We start from the raw sequence: 24,252 nt of genomic DNA, 5'->3' as shown, positions 1-24,252 counted from the left end.
AAAGTGTGACTCTTGTTGCTGAAAAAAGTGTGAAGCTAGCTTGTGTATGTATGGAAACCGTGAGTTTGCTATTTGCTGGAAAATGCTGAAACGCAAATGCCCCTTGCTATTGTGGGGTCCCTATTTGACTCCTTCTAATTTCTATTATGTGACGTAAAAGAGAAAACAAAATAGTAGTAATAAAAAACAATAAAAAAATGATTAATGGAAAAGACATATTTTTTTGCAGTTTTGATTAATGGTTAATAAACATAAAGAGTAATATGATGAAATGAAATGATGCGATTGAGACGAAATCTTAGCGGAAAAATCAGGCTGCAACAGCTGACCCTATTTAAGTTTCTTCTATCAGGAGATAGGAGACACTTAAATATAAACAAAGCCCGATTTTTAGCCTAAGATGCCCCAAGAATGGTATGGATGTATGAATTCTTCTTTTTGTTTTGTTTTTGTATGATATGATATGAGACAGACTCGAATCTCTGTGGGGAATATAGTGCCACGAGAGACAAAATGTAAATGGAATGAGCAAAAGACTTGATGAAAGAGATAGCTGAAGAAAGGTATCACAACATCCAAGAATGAATCTGAATGAGGTGAGAAATCACGATATCCAGCAATAGGTCTGAATAAGGTGAGAAAGGTGTCACAACATCCAGGAATGGATCTGAATGAGGTGAGAAAGTATCTGAGGCATTCAAGACAAAACATGAACGAAGCCGCATCAACGGACAATCAAGATAAAACAAGATTGGAATAACCAAGATAAAACATGGTCGAAAGGGAACCAAGATAAAACATGGTTGAAAGGAGACCAAGATAAAGCATGTTCGTAAAGGGAGCCAAGATAAAACATGGTTGTAAAGGGAACCAAGATAAAACATGGTTGTAAACACATCCCGAAAAACATCGGATAAACATTGAAACAAATGGATAAACTGTATGGGATAGACGCCAGGTAAGTTGGACTTTGATCTCAAGGTGAGAATGTTGATTGCAAATGAATATGAGTATGAAATTTTTCTATGCATGATATGAATGATGTATGCAACGCATTTGTGGATAACAACCGGGATAGACTCTTTTGTGCAGTAGAAAAGGACAAATGATTCCTCAACACATTGAACACTACCCAAAACTCTTCTATCACACTTGCAAACTGTACTAAACTGATGATCCTTTGAGAAGGACTGGTAAACTGCTTGGAGATTCTCTTGAAGAAGATTGCCCCAACTTGACTGATTGATGTAGAACAAACTGATCATGGCTTTAGCCTGAATTAATCTGAAAATGGCTATGCAATTGGAAACATTTACGCCAGCATGACTCTTGAAAGAGGTATTTTGATAAACCAAATCTGAGAATAGCTTGCACTGAAAGATAAATCTGGAACAGGACCTTGAAGTGAAAATGCCATTGATAATATCACGGACCAAGTTTCTCAACTGTTTAAAATTCCTTGATGAGGAATGCTGTTTACAAGAAAAAACGTTTGTTTAAAACTGGTAATTTAAATGCAAAGTTCATGCAAGTTTTTGAAATCAAAAGGAATGGAATTGTAAAGCAAAGAGAAAGGCAAAGAAACATGGCATTTGAAGTGAAAGGTAAAGCAAATAGATCAAGACAAATGATTGGCACAACTTTTGGGAGTTAGGTTAACGCAACCTTGCTGTAGTATGCTTTCAAAATAAACCTGGCTTCAATTAGGACTTTTAAAGGTTGTAACTTGGTCGGGCTCACGGTTTCAGAAACAAAGGATATAAGGCTCAAAATTTATTCGTACCCACCCTTTCTTCGTGATGAACTTCCATCCTATGTTCAATTAATTCAACCTATGCATTCAGGCTTTCAAGAGAACTTGGAATTTGTAGCACTTGTTTGACAATACTGATTCAGAAGCCAAGGAATATACTTTGAGATGGCAGTCACTTCTTTTTTACAACATTTTGTTATTTTGGAATTTATTGACTTCTCTCCTTTTTTTTTTGACTTTTTTCTTTTGATTTCCCTAACTTTTGCCTAAACTGTTTTGTTTGATATTACAGTCAGCAGGATGCCCCGGTTTTATTTTGCCTAAGTCTCCTTCAAAGGTTTTGACTTAGCGGGCTTTCCTTGCATTTTCTTATTCTTTTTTTTCTAGAAAGATAGTGATTTCTCTGCTTAACAATTACGGAGAACCATCATCATCGCTTTTGACTTGAGGAACATCTTCGACACTTCTTGGATATGTGCGAAGGAAAGCTTGAGAATGCAACCTTTATTGAAAGGTATCTTAAATGAAGTTCTTGTATTTGAATGCACATATGAATAAACTGAAAACTACCCATCCCCAGGTTAAATTTACGGGTTTTTTTAGAAAGAAACTCCAACTTCGAAGGCTCAGAGGGGTTGATAATGGATTAACTTCCTTATTTCTCCAGTGTTTGGGATTTGAAACAATGTCTATACATCATCAGCAAATTTTTATTCAAAAGCACACTAACAACAATTATGGGTATCTTGTTTTCATCATCGTCCCTCCAATCTTTGCATAAACAACAACTTTATAAAGAAAGCAAATAAGAGAAACATATTTTATTTTTTTTGACAGAGATAAAGCAGTAAAAGAGAAGAATTGAATCAAAACATGCAATGCTCATTTCATTAAAATTAACAGTAAGAAACAAACAAGTTTGAAATTAAACAGACATTACAATTGAAAGAAATGCAAATAGTAAAGAAACATGGCATTGTAACTAATCAGCAACAAGGATGAGCTGTCCTGTCTAAAACACTTGGCTTTAGGAGAGAATCTAACTTTGACTGAAGCTTCATTTGTCATTCACTGGAAAAGGATTGTTGACCACGTTTGGAGTTATAGCTTTGAAATCTATCACTTTTCCCCTGACCAAATCTTGCACTCTAGCCTTCAGTGCGTAACAATGCTCTAAATCATGACCAGCAACTCTCTGATGGAACTCACAATGAAGATCAGCCCTGAATCCAGCAGGAGGGGGATCTCGAGGAGTAAAAGCAGTGTTTTAAAAACCGGACCGGACATCACACCGGTGAGGGTACTGAGTTACTGGTTTATTGGTCGAACCACTGGGTCACTGGTCGAACTGCATGACTAAACCGGATTAAACCGGATAACTCGTTTGAATAGACCGGTCGTTATAATAAAATTATATAGGTATAAAACATGTCGAACATGATAATTCAGTCTCTACAATATATAACCGGCACTTAAATTTTTTTAAAAGTATCATATCTTAAATAAATTCACAAGTTCATAACTTAAATTCAAATTTTAAACATGGGTATGAGACATAATAAAATAGTACAAAATTACAAGGTATATATTTGCAAACAAATTTAATCGCAACATAATATAATTGAATAAATTATAATAAATAATTTCATTGTCTACTTAATTTAATTTCAAAGAAGAAAAAATTATTTCAATGTTGGTATCTCCTTTTTTAATAATGAAATCATCTGCAATAAAGTCAACCACATCCGAAACATTTTTATTTTTATTTTCTATTTTTATATTTTATTTTTTATTTTAATTTTTCATTAAAATAATTAAAATGATGTTTTTTAAGTTTTTAAAATAAAAAAAATTAAAAATGCATTTAAACCACCGGTTCTGAAAAATCGCCGGTTTTACCGGTTTTGACAGGTTCACACCGGTTCAATGGCATATCTGATCCACCAATCGAACCAGACCGGCTACCTGGCCGGTTCCCGGTTCAACCGGTCCGACCGGGCGGTCCGGTCCAGTTTTTAAAACATTGAGTAAAAGAACTTGTGGTAATCAAGCCCAGTTTAACCAAGTTAGGATACAATTCAGTATAAGTCATCGGAATAGGGTCAAACTGAGTTTTATTCCTTTCAGCGTGATTCTGATTCTGACCAGCATTTTGACTAGGAATTTGAACAACAGTTACCTGAGGTTGATCATAATGTTGAGCTCTCTGTTGAGGCCTTTCAACAGCACTAGTTTCACCTTCTTTCTCCTTTTGGAAGCACCCAAAAGGTTTCTTTGAAGAATCAACAGGAACAGACACTTTTCCCTTCCTGATTCCTTCTTCTAGCCTTTGACTAATTGTTACTAAATTAGTGAAGTTTGAAGACACACTTCCAATCATCTTCTCCCAAAAGAAAGGAGAGAGGGTATCCATGAACGAGCTACTCAATTCCTTCTCAGACAGAGGTGGTTCAACTTGGGAAGCCAATTCTCTCCAACGTTGAGCATATTCTTTGAAAGATTCCCTTTCCTTATGAGCCATGTTCTGAAGTTGACGATGGTCAGGTGCCATGTCCAGATTATACTTGTACTGTTTCATGAATGCATCAGCTAAATCTTGGAAATTTTGAACACAACCCTTTTCTAAACTCATGTACCACTTCAATGAAGCACCGCTTAAACTGTCCTGAAAGCAATGAATAAGCAAATTCTGGTTGTTGGTATAAGCAGTCATCTTTCTGTAATACATGGTCAAATGACTCCTTGGACAAGTATTCCCCTGATACTTCTCAAACTCAGGAACTTTGAACTTGGAAGGCATGACAAGATTCGAAACAAGGCCCATATTATCAGCATTCACACTAAAGAAATTGCTTCTTTCCATAGCTCTTAATCTCTTTTCCAATGCCTGATATTGCTCACGGACTTCTTCAACTTCACCACAATCTCCTTGACTAACACTTCGAGAACCAACAGGACGGTAATCATAGAGAGGATTGTCATAACGAGCTGGAACAACTTGAGCAGTAGTATGAACAACAGGTGGAGGTTCAGAAAAGACTGGAGGTTGAAATACCTGCCTCGAGGTTTGACCTACCATAGAAGCATTGGCATATGTCGGAGAGAAATTCTCAGGTAACCTAAATTCTGGCCAAGTAGAAGGCGGCTTCTGTAACACCCCATATTTTCTAATTTTAATTTAATCGGAAATTAAATTATTATTTAGAATTATTTGGTATTTTGTTGAATTATTTGGAGAATTATGAGACGGGCTATTGGGCCAAGTGTGGTGTTAGTAAAGAGGGGGTGCTATGTTAGTAAACCTTTTTCTAAAATTATAATCTATTTTCATAAAATAAGAAAAAGAAGGAAATTGGAAAATAGAAGAGGAAAACCTAAGAGGAAGAAGGAGAGAGCTCATTGACAAAGACCTATTTTCGTATTCATGGTGCAGCCTTCACAAAACGAGTCATAACTTTCTACTCGTAGCTCCAAATCAGGTAATTCTTGAAGATTCAGATTTTACACGAAATTTCCTTCGATTTGATATATTAATTCGTGTCAGGGAAGTTCTTAACGAGGGAGATACACGAGTTTGAAGATTGAAGATTCTTGCTAAAATTGAGTAAAAATGGCTTACGGGTTTGATGGAGAAGAAGGGGAAAAATCCATATTCTTGGCTAAGGTAAGGGAGGACTTTTCCGATTAACATCTATTATCGGGTTATGGATAATAGGATTGATATAGGCATATTATTTCATGTCGATTGAGTCATATGATAGAGTTTGGGTTTTGGGATGTTTGTTGATAATTATTTGTTTTGATGAATCTCATGAATTTGGTGTTGTAGGATGTTTGATGATGCATAATATATGTTATAGGTGTGTATGATATATGTTGTGTGGCTGTTTTGTGGTATTTGTCAACTTGAATTGATTTTGGGTTGAGGATGTGTGAAATCGCAGGTCTGTCGCAGACCTGAGAATCTCCAGAATCGCACGTCCGGTAAGCGGGGCTATGCTTGCTAAGAGGATGCTGTTTGTATTTCAGAAAATAAAAGGGGCCGCTAAGCAGAGCGAGTCCGCTAAGCGGAGGTCCCAACGTAGTTCGCTTCTGTTACGAGCCGCTGGTGGGCCGCTGAGCGGACCCTGCTGTGCAGGAATTTTTCCAATCTTTGAAATAACGTATCTTTTGAACCGTTGACCTGTTTTGAGTGCCGTTTTGAGTATGATGAACCTCATGAAATTACCTGTGTGTTTAAATGATGAAATGAGGTGTAATTTTCAATTATTTTTGAATCATGATTTTATTTCTTGATGAATGATGTATTGTGCATATATGTGATGAGATATGATAATACATGTTATGTTTGAAGCAATAATCATGTGATGATTTATTGGTTGTGTGATGATAATGATGATGATTGGATGATATTTGAATGGTGCTAATATATATGTGAACATTCTTGAGGATGATGATGATGGTAAGAGATGAGACGATGATGTTCATCGGATCGACGGTGTTATAAGTATGTTGTATATATTTGCATTCATTCATAAGCATATGTTGAGGGCTGAATCTAGATGATGTTGTGGATTCAGTGAAGGGCATAATTCCCATTGTGCGGAATTTGTGCTGGCAGAGCCGTATCTTGATGATGTTGGATCGGTCGGTGGGTTATTCTCATTGATGATGTTGGTACCACATGCATAGTGTCAGTTCATTCATATGCATGATTTTATAACATGATTGGATGTTTTTCAGTGTTATGAATATTGAAGATGTGTTGGTTGTTGTGATGATGAAACTTGTATGAATATCTGTATATGATACAATTGGGTGAATAATGTGACTATGATGTGTTATTGTTTATGACTCTATAACATTTGTTAATTTGCAATGAGACTCACCCTTACATGTTGTCATTTTCAGATTGAGGATAGCGGCTTTTCGACTCGGTGAGGATTAGCTCATGAGTCAGTGCGTTTAGTTTAGCGTCAAGTGTCATGCTCTGATATTGTAACACTGGGGGAACGTGATGTTTTGAGTTTATGTTCATGACTCTATTTGTTTTATTTTGAGTTTTGAGGGATATAGTTTTTAAAGATGTTGAACTTATCCGTATGATTGAATGTCCGTTGTGTTAACATGAGTTACTGTGTATTATGATGAATTTTCCTTAGTGAATGCATGACAATGACATATGATGTTTGTTTTTAAATTGAATTGTGGCACCCTTGTTTTCATGTTTACTCTGAAATTTTTATATAATTTTCGTGGGGTTTAGAAGGGTGTTACAATAGTGGTATCAGAGCAGGTCGGTCCGTCCGGCCAATTGTCGAGTCAGTTGACTTACACGACAGTTGAATACTGTCAGTGTTTTATTCCCTGGTACACGACATGTGAGTGAATCACTGTCGATACTTGTTTGTTTTGTTGTAGGAGTTGGTTTGAGCGAAGTGGGGGAGAAGCTTTGCTTCTCAAAAGAGGTACAGTTGCAAGTTTGCAAAGAGGATTGTTGTCGTGATGCTTCAGAAATCGAACTTCGGCGAAGGAATGTGTCGCTCAAGTTATAAGAAGTTTGGGAGCAAAGAAATATGATAAAGGAATGTTTGGAATGTGATTTATTTGAAGAGGATGAGTTTTGGAATGAAATTTCCGTAAGCAAAACGCAGGAAAATTGCTAAATCATTATGAAACTTCGAAAATTCATAACTGGAGTTCTGGACATCCGATTTGAGTTCCGTTTGAAGCGTCGGAAAGTTAACGAGATGAAATTTGTTATAAAAATGGTTGCAGCAGCTGTAACATATTTAATTGTGACAGGATGATGTCGGAAAAAGGTGAAGTTACGGTTACACTTGTCCTTAGAACTAGACTTGTTCGTTGGTACCGCACGAGACGTCAGTGTCAGAGTTGAGCGGATTGAAGGAATAATTAAAGGCTTGTTAAGAAGCAATTTTAGAAATTAAGTGTACCATTTAAGGATTTTTGGAGATATCGTTTAGAGTGTCGCTGCATGATGTCGATGTTGTATTTCGGATGACGTTGGAAAATTCATATCTTGAGTTCCGAGTGTCGGATTAATGTGCCGTTTGAACCTACGAAAAGGAGAGATTATATTATACCTTATGGGAGAGTTATAAATACAGTAGAGTGATCCTATGAGGAGATATTCTGAAGCCGGTTAAGGAAGTGTGAAACTTGTTGAATAGGAATGCCTACTACCGCGATTGTTTGAAATGAAGCTGAGTAAAACATGTTGTTGATGAATAAGTTGATGAGATGTTCGGTAATAAAGATGATTTAAGTGCCGATGGATTTTAGTGAGGAGTGAATTATTAGTAAAGGTGAAATAAACTTTAGAACGGTTGAAGTCGTATTTGTGATGCCAAAGCAACGACATGTATAAGAGAAGAATTGTAGAGGATTTCTGACACCTATTGATGTGAGGAAGGATTTGTTGAGATTCCGAGTGGAATGATACTTGGACGCGAAAGATGTCATGGGATTTAGAGTAAAACCACGAGTTATGGATGTTGTCGCGGTCTTTTGCTAAGATAAAGATTTTGATTTGGAACAAGATGAATAGTAATGTACGAGTATATTAGTGATTATGAAGTTTGGAAGTACTTAACAAGTGTGTGATGCTAAGTGACTATGAAGCGAATTGTGTGAAATGTTTGGACGTTGGTGTCTCGCCGACAAGATACAATGAGAGGGAAGTGTGCGAGTTGTAAAGACTCAAAGTGAATTATTGGGCTATGAAGATGTTAATGAGTTGGAGTGCAAACTCGGAAAGGACACTATTATGTAGTAACGACGGTTTCTGCTTAAATATGGTTGTCGACTATCTATTGACAAATTGAGGACTTGATCACCCTTAATATCTTGTTGGTAGTAGACGAAATCATATCGATAAGATAAGCTTGTTTTGTTGCCTTAATGGTATAAAAAGTTATGGATATTAAACCGCGAGAATAATCTCTCACCGTGTTGTGCAAACTTATGAAGAAGTGAATATGAAAGAGTGCAACATAATGGACAATGACTTAAGACGGGTAATCAAAGTCGCGCAGCGAAAGTGTGATGTGGAGTAGTGTTATGAGTACTACTCGTGGGCAGTGAGGAATTAATATGTCGGAAGTCTACGTAGAGAATATGTATTGATTTATATGTTGGATTTAGAATCTAGTGGATGTAAGGATGTCGTGCTGGAGGATTAGAACTCTTTTGACTAATTGCAGAGATGATGAATATGTTATTGTGGTTGTACGTACTTAACGAGTATGTATTCGGCGAAGTTAAGATGATGAGTTGATACTATATGATGTTATAATAATTTTGTGTTGTTGTAAGGTGTTATTGTTGATTTCATGATATAATGAGTAATTATACTCTATGAAGGAAGAAGTTGATTTAATTCTTAGAGAAGAGCGGGACTTAGTTTGAGCTAATTTGTAAGCAATGGTATATTGAGACTGATGAGTGTGATTTTAACTACTTGTGTGTACTCGTTCCGATGGTGGGAATTTTTTAATAGATGTAGTAACTCAGGAATTTGTTTTGAGTGCGTGTAAGTATTGCTAAGTGGTAAATTAGTACCATGTATAGTAAAAGAGGATTTTAAACGAATGAGTAAAGAGGGTCAGAGTTGGGTATAACTCAGAAATCTAATTGGTAATGATGGTTGTAACGAGTAACCAGAGTAGTGCGGCGAAAGCAGAATGCAAAGTGTTGGATAATTGATGGTGTGACTTAAGAGAAGTCAGATAATTGGAATTCAATTGTATAAGAATATGATTATTGAGTTTCTTGAAGGAAGCAGTTGGTGAAAAGTGTAAGTATTATTTTATCACTCAGATGGAAAAGTGTGTCTAAGGTTGGTACGTTCGGTGGATGGAATGCATTACTACAGTGTTGATAAGGTGTGATCATACCATGGATTGTGTAATTAGATTATTCAGTTATTGGGCGTATTGTATGGGTCGCACCTCGACGTTTCTTTGTTGTCAATCTTTTGGAGATATAACGAGTGGTACACCTCTGGATGGTCAAATGCGACGTAAGAGCTGGGATTTGAATGTATGAATCATGTTTTCTGTTGGTAATATCAGATGGATTTTGATGATCAACTGATGGGAATGTTACTTGGGAACTAGAGAGTTAGACGAAGGACTCCTATCTGGAACTTTTCACTGGAAGTATGTTTTCGAGGACGAAAACTCTTTTATTGGGGGAGTGTTGTAACACCCCATATTTTCTAATTTTAATTTAATCGGAAATTAAATTATTATTTAAAATTATTTGGTATTTTGTTGAATTATTTGGAGAATTATGAGATGGGCTATTGGGCCAAGTGTGGTGTTAGTAAAGAGGGGGTGCTATGTTAGTAAACCTTTTTCTAAAATTATAATCTATTTTCATAAAATAAGAAAAAGAAGGAAATTGGAAAATAGAAGAGGAAAACCTAAGAGGAAGAAGGAGAGAGATTCTTGCTAAAATTGAGTAAAAATGGCTTACGGGTTTGATGGAGAAGAAGGGAAAAATCCAAATTCTTGGCTAAGGTAAGGGGGACTCTTGCGATTAAAATCTATTATCGGGTTATGGATAATAGGATTGATATAGGTATATTATTTCATGTCGATTGAGTCGTATGAGAGAGTTTGGGTTTTTGGATGTTTGTTGATAATTATCTGTTTTGATGAATCTCATGAATTTGGTGTTGTATGATGTTTGATGATGCATAATATATGTTATAGGTGTGTATGATATATGTTGTGTGGCTGTTTTGTGGTATTTGTCAACTTGAATTGATTTTGGGTTGAGGATGTGTGAAATCGCAGTTCTGTCGCAGACCTGATAATCTGCATAATCGCACGTCCGCTAAGCGGGGCTATGCTCGTTAAGCGGATGCTCTTTGTTTTTCAGAAAATAAAAGGGGCCGCTAAGCAGAGCGAGTCCGCTAAGCGGAGGTCCCAACGTAGTTCACTTCTGTCACGAGTCGCTGGTGGGCCGCTGAGCGGACCCTGCTGTGCAGGAATTTTTCCAAACTTTGAAATAACGTATCTTTTGAACCGTTGGCTTGTTTTGAGTGTTGTTTTGAGTATGATGAACCTTATGAAATAACCTGTGTGTTTAAATGATGAAATGAGGTGTAATTTTCAATTATTTTTGAATCATGATTTTATTGCGTGATGAATGATGTATTGTGCATATATGTGATGAGATGTGATAATACATGTTATGTTTGAAGCAATAATCATGTGATGATTTATTGGTTGTGTGATGATGATGATGATTAGATGGTATTTGAATGGTGCAAATATATATGTGAACATGCTTGAGGATGATGATGATGGTAAGAGATGAGACGATGATGTTCATCGGATCGACGATGTTATAAGTATGTTGTATATATTTGCATTCATTCATAAGCATATGTTGAGGGCTGAATCTAGATGATGTTGTGGATTCCGTGAAGGGCATAATTCCCATTGTGCAGAATTTGTGCTGACAGAGCCGTATCTTGATGATGTTGGATCGGTCAGTGGGTTATTCCCATTGATGATGTTGGTACCACATTGTCATAACCCAAAATTTGCCCATCATATTTATTCACATTTCAGTCCATCTGCTCAAAGACATACAAGAAGGAAGCATGCAGTCTCTCTCTCTCTCCTAAACAACATCCTCTAAATTAGGGTTTTGTGTTTCTCAAGGTAAAATCAAGTTCTAATACCTCAAATGGATTCCATGGTCTCTCATATGATTCAAAGTATCCTCAGGCCAAGTATCAAGCCCTGATTCAAAAGATTGCTCACTCAATGGCCCAAACGATCAATAATCGACTGGTTGACCTAAAAGTCAAACTATGGTCAAATCACAGTCAAAAGTCCTGATTTTTTGTCAACAACCTTATTTTGAAGTATCATTCATCATTTGATCAAGGATTGATCATGATTCATCAAGGAAAGTTCAGAAATCAACAAAACCTAAAGTTTCTAAATTAAGGTTTTCTGACCTAAAAGTCAACTGAACTTTGACCAGCCATAACTTTCACATGGAACATCAGAAATTTCCCATCCAAATCTCATTTTGAAGGCAATTGAATTCTCTACAACTTTGCCTCTCACAAGCCAAGGCCAGAAATGCACCATTTAAGAGATATGGATCAAAACATTATAGGTCCTTTTGAAAGTCAACATAAAGTCATTTTTTCTCAAAGAGTGGTACATGAACATGGTAGACTCAATTGAGATGAAATCAAAAGGAGCTTTTAAAGGACTCTTTGAGCTTTCTAGAATGTATAAGAACACCTCCATATGATTAATAAGGAGAGAGATATGCTTGGCACAAGTTGGTTGATTTTTAAGAACAGGGCAAAACCCTAATTGACTATTTTCACATTTTTCAGTATTGGGCCTTAAGATTGGGATTGCCCACATGATGCTAAGCTTGCAAGAGGCTCATGAGCCAATATTTATGGATCTTGTGATTTTTATTTCAATTATTTTGATTTTATTCATTTAAAATCATCTTAATCCAAATAAAATCATAATTGAATAAAAAATATATTCTTTGAATCATTCCTATTTATTTATTCAGATCCCAATCACAAGGACAAGGAAAATAACACGTTAAAGTTTGTGGAAAATAGATTAGGGTTGGATTTAGAAAGTTTTCATATATTTTACAAATCAAATCTTTTTTAAGCAATCCAATTCTTTCTTTCCAAAACTCAAAACCCTAACGTTGTCTCCTATATATATCCTCTCCACTCAACCTCTCTCCGACGAAAAATTCTGATCTAGGAACGCCTCTCTCTCACTTGCAAAACTCAAGGAAAAGTGAACTTTCGTATTACAAGTTGCAGCTTCATTCAAGGTCCAATAATCCTTCCATGCACATATGTAGGTAAGGTAGAACGGTAATGGCTCAGTCTTGATGCTTTATAACGCGTAGCATGACCGCACCATGTTCATATTTTTCTTCATGCATATGTAGTTTTCGTTGGCCATGATTTAATGTCATTTAATCGAATCTAATGATATATTCGAGTTATTTGTGTGATTTAAGGAAGTTCTGGGTGGTTAGAACAAGGCCATGACACATGTGGGGTGATGTACCATTCTTAGGGCTTCACACTTGTTTCTTTCGAATCTCAATGTACGGACGTTTTTTTACCAAAACTAACAGTGGATTTAGATTCAGAAGGGTCTGTTTATGTAAATTGGGTGCCCTTCATTCTTGTTTGGATCGTCCTTGTATGTGTGCCATTGTTGCAGGTTTGACTATGAAGAAAGCAAATAAATCTGCAGGAAAATTTGTAGCTGATTCCGCAGGTGAAGTCGCAGGGGTGGAGGAAGAAGATAGTGAACAGTGGATTGAAATATTTGACTGAATGTGTTGGCTTCCTCGCGCGCTGCAATTGGCTTGTCCGTAAGTGATGGGGCCCGGTTTAACTGTATTTATTTTCAAATTTCATCCATTATTCAATTAATTATTTATTTATTGGTAATGGTCATTAGTCACTAACGCAATGCGGAGTGGATGGCCAAGAGGTGTGTTGGTAAACCAACAAACCTGGGTTCGATCCCAGGGGTTGTACTCTTTTTTTCTTTAAATTTATTTGGTTGCAGATCCCGTGTTATCTACTCAGGAATGATCATGATGCACCATCAAGCATCCACCACAAGATTTCCATTGATGCTGATCCAGGAGTCCTGCACACGCGTGACTACCATACTCCCTCCGGGCTGCTTCATACATGACCAGAGCTAAGTTTTCAATTAATTCTTTTTCTTTTTATTCTCAAATTTCATTTAAGAATTATTTTCTTTCTTTAATGCTTTAATTTAGTCTTTTCTAATTTTTTTTTTACTAATTAAACAACATTATCTTCTGATAATTATTTAATCGAAACACTCGATTTTTCTCATAACATTAAAAATAATTGTTTCTAATAATAAAAATTATTATTTTTGTATATACTCTTAATCAATTAATTAATTTGAAAACCAATAATTAATTTTTAGGTTTGTTAACCTCGATTCATTTATAAACCCTAATAACCTTAGGTTTACTGGTAGGTGTTTCCCATTAACCCTGATTAACTTGCTCCCCATTTGGGGTTTTGCCTGTTCGTTTGTTTGCCTAAATTATTTCCATTTTAATTTTTTATCTGTTACATTATAATTGAGATCTTTAGTGCACTAACCATTTCTCTTCTTTGTGCCAAATTTTCAGGGTTAATCAAAGGTCCTTCAGCCACGCGATATCAGATCAAAAAGCTAAGTTCTAACTCCTTTTTTGTTTAAATATCATTTTAATTTTAATTTTAATTTTGCCTTTTGCCCAAAATAGGGTTTACTTCAAATAGTCAATGAATCTCTCCTACACTCTCCCCTTATTTATTTCCCTCTTAATTTTCAGAGTCAATCGAGGGTTCGAGGAAGATCAAGGCATTCAAAGATGTTTATACTAATTATTGATCCCTCTTATTTTCTGCCTAATTTCCCCCATCCCCGCATGTGTTTATTGTAATAGCGTAAGACTTTTAGTTTTCTGCCTTTAATTTCTGCAATTTTAAACCGCGTGGTTAGTAATCTTAGGGAGTGCAAGCCTTGAACTGAATTAGATCACTAATTACAAGATAACAATATCTGAATTAATCACCTGATTGTGCCACACACACACCTTTAGGGTAACCCTTCTTGTGGCCTATTGCCTTATTATCTGTTGCCTCTAATTGTACTAAATAGTCAAGTCCCTCGATTCCGAGGATATCTAAAGCAAAAGTCGCCTTATTCATTGATATCATCAATTTTGTCCCTCGAAGTTGCCTCGGTAAAACACGATGATTGTCCCAATTGCTAAGGTATCCTCGCCTGATGCCTAAAAGATTAATGACTATTATATCCTTCCCTTAGACTACCTGCCCTCTTTATGGCAAGGGACAGTCTTATGGCGAACGATAATTTCTCGATGACCCTTCACATCCAATTGAAAGAATTCCTGCCCTCTCATGGTATGGATAGACCCTTTCGCCCGAAAGACTTAGAGAACATGAAAGACAAACTTAGGGTAGGTAGTTCTCAATTGCTTGCTCGCATTCAAACTTTCAAATTACTTTTCACACTTCTCTTTTCAAATACTTTCAAAACAAGGCTACGTTTATTTACAGGCTAAAGTCCTTAACGAAGTTTTTACTATTCACACACGACACTCTTTCAAACAATTCAAACAAACAAGGGAGCTAAGCAATTAAGAGCCCATGGATAACCATGGATACAAAGGGTGCCTTAAACCTTCCCTTTGTATAACCTACCCCCCGAACTCAAAATCTTTCAAAGGTCTTTCCTATTCTTTTTGCCTTTCCAATTGGATAAAATAAAAGTCGGTGACGACTCTTGCTATCCGCAACATTTTCAATAAAGTCAGTTCACCGTATTACCCATATGCATAGTGTCAGTTCATTCATTCATGTTTTGTGTTTGGCAATTCTATTGCAATGGTCTCTTTAATCGCAAGATCTTGATTGGTAAAAACTGTCGTTGGATACTTTCCTTGTACAAAAGCCAGAAAAATCTGGAAAATAGTAACATAAATATAAAATAATTTAATAAAAATTTAAAGTTACAAATTTAACCGTGGTAGCAATTTTGAGTAAATAAAAGTTTACCTGTAAAGCCCAAGTGAAAGAATATGTCTTTTGGTTGGTATGAGAGATATATGACATGTTTGTTTTAGATTAAAATAAATAGATTTTTTTATTAAAAAATCTAGAGATATTTTTTTAAAGATTTTAAAACAAAGTAGAATCTAAATTGCGTTTGTTTCCTATCATAAAAACCATTTTTTCCTTGCTTGGCAACTTAAAAGTAAAAATGATGTTTTAAAATTATAAAATTACTAAAAAGGAAATACAAATACAAATTAGTGTTAAAAAGAGAGTGTTGCTTGCACTCTTCTAAATGATTATACGTGATTATGAATTAATAAGTGTACATAATGTTAAAAAATATTTCTATTATTTTATGATTAAAAAGATAGTTTTAAATAACAATATTAATAATATATATAATTAAATTAGCTTCCTAGAGCTTCGAACGACGCATAAAACGAAGTTACGGATCAAAAGATACGTCATTACAAAGTTTCAAAAATATTTTTGACAGCAGGGTCCGCTCAACGGGCTGCCAGCGGGTCCCACTTGCGATTTTCAAAAGAAAAAAAACAGCAAAACACAGAACTGCGAAAATGCTATATCTCCACCCAAAATCACTTCCAATCAACAACTCAAAGCATATATGATCAGTATACATCATTTATCATCATCAAATCATATCAAAACATGTTTAGACCACCAAATCCATGAAATATAACATAAATCCTAACATACAAAGTTATGAAATTGAAAGGTTAAAGGTTGAACACAAATCACAACATCATCCACTCATCTAAACCTCTAATGATACATCAAATTCACAGCAAACCATTTACCAATTTTCAACATTCATCAACATTGCAATTCTTCACACATTCATGTATTTCAATTATGAAACCTAACATCTACCATACCCATCATCATGCCAACCCTTAGAGAGTAAGAACCCCACCCTTACCTTATCAAAAGCTTCATCTTCACCAATGGAGTTCTCCCCCTTCAAGCCCTAGCTTTCCTCTTTCTTCCCTTCTTTCTCTTCTTTCTTTTCTTTCTCTTCTTTCTCACAAAATGAGTTATGAGACTAAATCTCTAAAACCCTAACTCTCTAATCCTTCTTTTCTTAATTGGGCTTAACCCACAATTCAATCTCATTGTGTTATATTTCTTCCACTTAGGCCCAATTCATAATATCTCTTTAATTACTCAATTAATCCAAATAACACGCATAATTAATTAGCCACACAACATAACCGAATATTATTTCCAATAATATTCCACATCTACCATCGATCCATAACTTAAATATACCGACTCACAAATTCATAATCCTCCGAGTAATCCGACCGCAACTTAACTGCTTAAATCAACACATTAACCCAATTACGCCTTTAGAATAATACTAATAAATTTCGACTTCGACTAATTCCAACAAATAAATCCTTGATTAATTTAATTAAGTAATTAATTAAATTCGGGGCGTTACAACTCTCCCCCACTTAGAATATTTTCGTCCTCGAAAATCTATCCGACATAACCATCCTCAACTTCGCTTCCAACTCTCTGATTCTCAGTTACGTTTGACAACACTTCGACTACAAAAATAACTCAATCCGACTTAAATCCAGCATCAATTATTCGACATATCTACGACATACTCGTTAATGACTTACTAACCACCTCAGGAATCTCCCAACTTATCAATACTTATGGTAGCAACAACTATAACACGCTTTAAATGTGGAGATACAATCTCACCTCATCAACTTAGCAATAGAGTCATTACTGCTCAACAATACCTTGACATATGATTCTTAAGGTAGTAACACTCATAACCCTCATATACTTGGGTTTTCAACACCATACCATTATCGTATTAACAACTTTCTCAATACCAGTACACATACATACTTTCATTCCCATAATTATACATGCGAATCTTCAACAAATACCAACAACTTTATATCCGCCTCGTCATATCACTCTTATAGTGACATCAACATAGTCAGCATACTCAACTCAGTCATAGTAATAAATATCACTTCTTACTTACAGTGCCCAACAACTTTATCATGACAACAGAAACCAAATCACTATAACGTCAACTTAACAAGATTGCGCGACGAATACACCCAACTTCACCATCACCTAGAAACCCTTATATCATCCATATAAACTCAACAAGTATTCACGAGAAAATACCATATCTCCGGCACTTCGTCTTCATCCCAACAACCCACTAAATCAAACATGTGGATCAAGACATACCATTCTCCTAGACTTCTGATACTTAGTTTTTCACCTCCAACAAAATAGACGCATAGCAACTGCGCCACCTTATAATTCTGATGCGCAACTCTGATAATCCATCTTAAGTCACCGTCCACGTTAAATCTTTCCGTCAACTATATGGTCCACAAGTCTTAATCTAGTTCAGACTTCCTTAAACATCCATCACAAAATCGTTGTTCACTCGACATTCTCAATCCTTCACTTTGCGTTATCTCGCCTATAAACCAACTTCTCTGACCTGTTCATTACTTCATAACTATTCATGGATACTTTCCCGTTAATTCCCACCAACCAGAGAGCAACTATCTTCACGACGTAACATTCATCCCTTTACGCACTATCAAGCTAGCAAGATACGTCTATACCATCCAATCACGATTTCGTCTACTATCAACAAGGGATTAAGGGTGATCAAGTCCTCAATTTGTCAATAGATAGCCGACAACCATAATGGAGTGTAAACCATCATTACCAACATTAATAATTTTCTTTTCCAACTTGTACTCATATCACCAGAAGCATTATAATTCCATAATTAACTAATCTTCCAAAATCATCCGAAAAAGCTAACACCGACGTCTTGTAGCTACCTTCTTAAACACCTCTGACGATACATCAGAATGAAATTCTTGTACGCCATTAACAACACTTCTTATTATTGAAATCATACTCCTCTCTTCGCATCTCCAACTCTTACTCGCGTTTCCGAATGTTTCAACAACTTCAATAGCTTCTACCACTGTCTCAATCATTTACCAATAATTCTACAGCAAGGTCTACAACAGTACCTTACTTAATCACTGATCTAACATCGACATCTTACGCAAGGCTCCTCACACAATAACTTCACAGTCCATCAGTAACGCTGGAACATCACAACTTCTAAATTCTATCTTCTAGAATTTATTCTTGTTACTTAACAGTTACCTTCAGAAACATCCGTAACTTGAACCACACTTGCATATCACCAATCGCTACATTGCTCCTCATCCTTCGAGAAGTAGACATCAACAATTCCTGCTCACCCTCTTCCTCAAGAGATTCCAACTTAACTAGCAACAAAAATCTTAAATCCAAGTCACCTTCGATTCGGGAAACAACAAACTCTAACAACACTTGCACTGTCGCCCTCAGCAGCATACTACATCTTACAACTGCAACATATCCGAGAAGCATACCTTCTCCCCCACTTAGCTTCAAACCAGCTCCTGCAGACCACTGATCCGAAGAACAACAAGTACCGACAGTGTTTCACACACTCGTGGCGTACACGAGAACAAACAACATAAGATAACATTGGTCGGACAGACCGACCTGCTCTGATACCACTATTGTAACACCCTAAATCTACTCCGCAATTATAAGCGAAAATCATAGTGCGTTTAAAAATATTCATCAAACGATGGGATGTCACAATTCAACTTAACCAAACAAACATACTCATATTGCATTTAATAATGATACATAGCATTCGGAAACAAAACTTTATTCACCACTTACAACTTTAACTTATAAGCATCTTCCAATTCAAATTAAAACAAATGTCATCATGGAATACAACAATTAAATAATAACAACTAATTCCCCCGAGTGCTACGTATCAGAGCATTAGACACCAACTCGACTTGCCATAAAGCAACAAAAAGACTTCATAAAGTCACTTCGAACATCCACAACTATTCTTGAATACCTGTCCATTTCCCATGGTAGGGGAAATATCAGCAACGTGGTGAGATATCTTACAATATAAAGGAATGCATGATAAATAATATACGAGATATAGATCATACATAATTTCACCACTTCGCGTCACATAACATCTTACAACAATTTTCATCGCAAAACAACTTATCAATCTAATACAACTTTCAAAACAGCAACAATGTCATTAATCAATTAAGACCAGATATTCAAATTCACAATTACACTATCATCACGTCACAACAAACATATTATCAACTAAGTTGAATTTGAATTATACATAGTTCGACTTATTAGGTTAATGAGTCAACTCAATTATATATGAGATGAATTATATTGTCTTTAAGAATATGTTTAAAGATTTGCTTTACATCTTACCCATATATTTTCTTTAAATCTAACAGTTTTGATTGATAATTTATATTCTCATGGGAAACTATTTCTAAAAATAATTATACAAATAAAATCAACATCGTGTAAATTCCAATCTTATAACTTTTAATTTATTTTTAAATTTTTATTTTAGAAATTATTAATTTGAAATATAAAATATATAAAAAATAAACTTAAAAAGATTATTTTTAAATCCGTGAAACAAACGAGTTGAACCAAAGTCCTTGTGAGTTGAACAAATTCTTAATGAATCAATCCGATCCAAGACGTGTTCGATTCGACTCATTTCCAACCCTAGTTGAACCCATAGTGTCACTCTATAGACTCTCTATCACACTCCACAACTCTCACATAAGCGAAGGTGCAATTTAAAACGAATAAAATTGAAGTATTAACAACAAAGGAAAATCAAAGTGAAAGCTTAAGGCTATGTTTGGATACAATAAAAAGAACGGAGCGGAATGGAACGGAGTGGGGTAGAATGGAGCGGAACGGAGCGAAATGGAATAAATACATCTTTCCATTGTTTGGGAACTTCACGATGGAATAGAGTAAATTTTTCATTCCACCCAAATCGGAGGGTAAAAAAAGGGTGGAAAGTGATGGAATGGGATGGAATGCATTCCATTCGATACCACTCCATTCCATCCGTTTTTAATTAATCCAAATGATGGAACATAAACTTATTCCATTTCGCTCCATTCCATCCTATTCCATCAATCCAAACATACCCTAATTCCATTAGGGCTACTTTCTAACTCCAATTTCAGTTTCATCAACGGCGCTCTATTTCGTAGCCCATGAATCCCCCTCATCACTCCGACGGTGCAACGTCGCCGGAAATCCTCCCCGACGAACTCATCTCGGAAATTCTGTCACGGCTTCCTGTGAAAACCCTAATGCAAATGAACTGTGTCTGTAAGTCATGGAAAACCCTAATTTCTAATCGTTCCTTTTCCAAATTGCACTCTCAGCGTTCTCCATGCAACACACATCTCGCACTAGTTCCATATTGGAACAGACCTGATCAGGACATGGACATCAGTGTCGTTCCCTTCCCTTTAAAGCGTTTATTAGATAATCCATCAATCTCCATTGCTAATCCTGAACACAGATTGGAACGTTTGGATTGCTGTGAAATGGTTGGTTCTTGCAATGGATTGATATGCTTGCTTAGTTTGTCTAACAAGTATGAAAAGACATTCCGTTTTTGGAACCCTGCAACCAAAAAGATATCTGAAAAATTAGGGCTCTTTTGCAATGATTCATCTGATTTTTTCAGGTTTGCATTTGGTTATGATAATTAAAGGACACTTATAAGGTTGTGGCATTCTCTGCCAATCAGGTTAAAGTTTTCGGTTTAGGTGATAGTGTTTGGAGAAATATTGAAAGTTTTCCGTTTGTTCCTTTTGACGTTGAGTCTACGCAACTCCACTGCCATCTGTTTGTGAATAAAGGTGTTTGTGTGAGTGGTAGTATTAACTGGCTGGCTATTCGGAATGTGACTGATTATAAATGGAAAGATATTAACATTGAGCAATTTGTAATTGTTTCACTTGATCTGGGTACTGAGACATACCGGCAGTTGCTACCACCTCGGGGCTTTGATGAAGTGCCTTCGGTTGAGCCGGCTGTTACTGTGTTGATGGATTGTTTATGTTTTTCACATCATTTTAAGGGAACGCATTTTGTTTTGTGGAAGATGATGGAATTTGGAGTTCAAGAGTCTTGGATTCAATTCCTTAAAATTAGTTATGTGGATCTTCGGATTTATCATGGAGTTAGTGAGTCATTTGAATATCATTCTCAACTGTTCTTGTTTCCGTTGGGTCTTTCGGAGAGTAATGACACATTAGTACTCGCAAGCAATCAAGAAAGCTTTGCATGTGAAGAAGAAAAAGCGATTCTTTATAATTGGAGAGACAATAGAGTAGAGCGGACTAGATTTACCGATGAAATATTGTGGTTTTTTACGAAGGGTTATGTCGAAAGTTTGGCTTCACCATGTTGAAAGTAAGTACTTATTCACTTATTTTAATTGATGTATGTTTTTTTTGAAACTCATAGTCATCTTGTAACAATAGATGGTGTGGTAATCTATCTTTTCAATTGTGAGCTTGAGCTGAATATCATAATAGTTGTGGTAGAGCGACTTTTTTGGTCTGCGAGCCGCTGTCAACAATAGTGGTTGTTGAGGCCGCTAGTTGTGGCCCCAAATCGCTATCGTGTTTGCTATCCGGGTTTTTGGCGAAGTTGCTCAAATCCTTTTTTTAAAACCATTATCATTTTTAAGGGTGATGATCTCTTTAATTTTATGTATTTTTCTCAAATCCTTTTTTAAAGCCATTATCATTTTTAAGAGTGACGATCTCTTTAATTTTATGTATTTTTCTATTTTTGAGTATTTTGTTTACATTTTGACATTGTTTTGCACTAATGGTTATCTTTCAATCTGATATAACACCGTTGCATTTTAATGGATGCTAAGCAACGTTATGTGGGATTACTTTGTCTTTTTATGATGGAAGTGTTTAAAAACCATATTATCCATTGAAGGATTTAAAAATCTATGGATTGAAAGAGTTTGTTTTATTTTATATTATTAGAATTAGGACTAGATGATGAACCTTTCATTTCCAAAAGAATATTCAATATCTGTGGAATGCCCTTTATTTGGTTGTTGTTCAGAGCATTTTTATAAATTGTGTGATTTTATTACCATGTTTAGAAAAAGGTTATCTCTGTTGCTTTGATGAATCAATATTGAAGCTCATCTGGGTGTTATTCTGTTCACAAAGGAATATAACTGCACTTTTGAGAAATATGCATTCATCATTATTTTTGTTTCTCTAATATGGGTGTGTTCTTAATCATAGGACCACAACCTCAAATTCAAGCACATCTGGGTGTTATTGATAGCCGATCGCGTGGCAGGAAGAAAGGCGAAAAAGGTTTATTAGAGCTCCATTTTGATTTTTGCTCTTGTTATCCATCATTTTCACACAATTGAACTCCATTTTATCCATTAGTGAAGCTTATGTACAAGATCCTCAGAGACTAACTTTGATTTCTGCACATTCCTTCATTTGATCATTGTGCTGCTGATGGTATTATGTGCTCTGCATTCCAAGCTTGGAGTGTTACTGTAAGCATTTTCATGAATGCAGGTGTAGTATATACGTATTATGTGCTTTTGTCAATGTAGATGTTTGCAACCAGGGAGAAGCTTGCTTCGTAGGCTATTATGTCACGCTCACTTTATTCTGTTAGGCTGTATGCATGAGTATTTGTATTATTCAGCTCCGGGTCACTATAATTTTTTCGATTTGAAATCAGTTTCCAAAAGATGCTTTTCAATCAGTGAGTTTTTGCTTATTTGAGTTTTTCTGTGATGTAATATTTGTTCAATTATTTGCTTTTCACCATCAGAAACTGCCATATTTTCCACATAATGGTCAATCAACAATGCTACTTGCGCCATCATGCCTGCTCTTTCTAGTTAATTAGCTTTGTTTGCAGTTATGAACAATTTTATGTTGGTTCTGTTTCTGTCTATGTTACTTATTTTCTGTTTCTCCCTAATTTGAATTCTTGATTATTAAGATTTGAATTATTTTCTGAATTTTTTTGATATTTATTAATCAATCAATTTCAGAATAGTACAGTTACGTATTTATAAATTTGAGCATAAATATTTTTATGTTAAATTTTTTATTTTAATAAGAACATAAATGCATATTTTATTATTAAGTATTGCTATTGTATAAAAGCTCAAATTTGCAAATTCTCCCATTAGATATTATATATTAAAAATCACTCATTTATTATAAAAAAAATATTGATGTTGTCTTATTATTCTTTACATGCGCAGCTGTAAAATATCAATACTACTTTTTTCTTTAGCAATTCCTTAGACAAACTAAATTTATATTCTTGTTATTATACCAAATTTTATTATTATTAGTTTGTTTTGTTATAATGGCTTTCTCTTGAGCCATGATTTATTTTCAATCTTCGGTGCTTAATAATATAATCACAGAAATTATTATTAATATTATTTTCTCCTTTTGAAAAATATAAAAAATACATTTATATAAAAAATTTATTTTTCCGTAACATTATGAATTAAAAACTACTTGTTCATTGTCATAGATTAATTTCTTGTTATATACTCAAAGAAATAAATAAAAATGTTTTAGGAGTATATTAAAAATCTTATTATTTTGAGAGTTTTATTTTAAAAAATTAATCGCTATTAATTTGTATAATTCTAAACTCACTTATCGTAAATATAATTATACAAATTTTTCTATTTTGAATAAAATATGTTCCATCTTAATTTATATGATTGTAAATAGGTACAATTATATGAAATTTGTTAACTAAAATAATTAAACTTATTTAATTATAATAAATATTATATTGATAATAATTTTTTTAATAGGCAACAAAATTCAATAAATGAGTA

The 24,252-nt window shown here is 35.1% G+C and overlaps 1 pseudogene; it reads left to right on the top strand.

Moving 5' to 3' along the window:
• The first annotated feature begins 20,434 nt into the window (after positions 1 to 20,434).
• Positions 20,435 to 23,256, top strand: LOC131611660 (F-box/kelch-repeat protein At3g23880-like; annotated as a pseudogene).
• Positions 23,257 to 24,252: the final 996 nt, after the last annotated feature.

The sequence above is a fragment of the Vicia villosa genome, linkage group LG6, assembly GCF_029867415.1.
Source record: "Vicia villosa cultivar HV-30 ecotype Madison, WI linkage group LG6, Vvil1.0, whole genome shotgun sequence".
NCBI lineage: Eukaryota > Viridiplantae > Streptophyta > Magnoliopsida > Fabales > Fabaceae > Vicia > Vicia villosa.
This window is presented reverse-complemented; position numbering and strand designations above follow the sequence as displayed.